This window comes from Symphalangus syndactylus, chromosome X (assembly GCF_028878055.3).
Source record: "Symphalangus syndactylus isolate Jambi chromosome X, NHGRI_mSymSyn1-v2.1_pri, whole genome shotgun sequence".
NCBI classification, from domain to species: Eukaryota; Metazoa; Chordata; class Mammalia; order Primates; family Hylobatidae; genus Symphalangus; species Symphalangus syndactylus.
Window position 1 is genome coordinate 36,671,105 of NC_072447.2, and position 833 is coordinate 36,671,937.

At 35.3% G+C, this 833-nt stretch overlaps 1 non-coding gene across 1 annotated transcript; it reads left to right on the forward strand.

The window, feature by feature from the left end:
* Positions 1-263: 263 nt before the first annotated feature.
* LOC129476505 (U6 spliceosomal RNA) lies at positions 264-370 on the forward strand. Its single transcript, XR_008654946.1, has one exon. It is a non-coding gene; the product is annotated as a U6 spliceosomal RNA (small nuclear RNA).
* Positions 371-833: the final 463 nt, after the last annotated feature.

Consider the following 833-nt stretch of genomic DNA (forward strand, 5'->3'; position numbering starts at 1 on the left):
GACCTTAACATGCAGGAGTCTTAAAGACATGTTTCACATTTAAAAAATGGTAATTGTATTCAAAAAAATCTAACTACCTATGTTTCATAAGGGTTTGGTCGTTGTTTTTCTCCTATCACTGCATAAGGAGTCCTAGAATTTGGAGCACTGTTTCATCACATCTCTGGATAAAAGCCCTACAAATGATCTTGAGCATGATAATGATATTGTCTTCAATATAAAAATTAATAGTGACTCATTATACACTTTGAAAAATCCATACCATGCTCGCTTCAGCAGCATATATACTAAAATTGGAATGATACAGAGAAGATTAGCATGATCCCTGTGCAAGGATGACACACAAATTCATGAAGCATTCCATATTTTTCAATAAATGTCCACATCAGCAAGTTAGGAAGATCTCAAATTAACAACCTAACATCACAACTAAAAGAACTGGAGAAGCAAGAGCAAACCAACCCCAAATCTAGCAGAAGACAAGAAATAACCAAAATCAGAGCAGAACTGAAGGAGACTGAGACACAAAAATCCATTCAAAAGATCAAGGAATCCAGGAGCTGTTTTTTTTTTTTTTTTTAAATATTAATACAATTGATAGACTGCTAGCTAGACTAATAAAGGGATAAAAGAGAGAAGATCCAAATAAACAGAATTAGAAACGACAAAGAGGATGTTACCACTGACCCCACAGTAATACAAACAACCATCAGAGACTACTCTCAACACCTCCATGCACACAAACCAGAAAATCTAGAATAAATGGATAAATTCCTGGACACATACACCCTTCCAAGACTGAACCAAGAAGAAACTGAAGCCCTGAACAGACT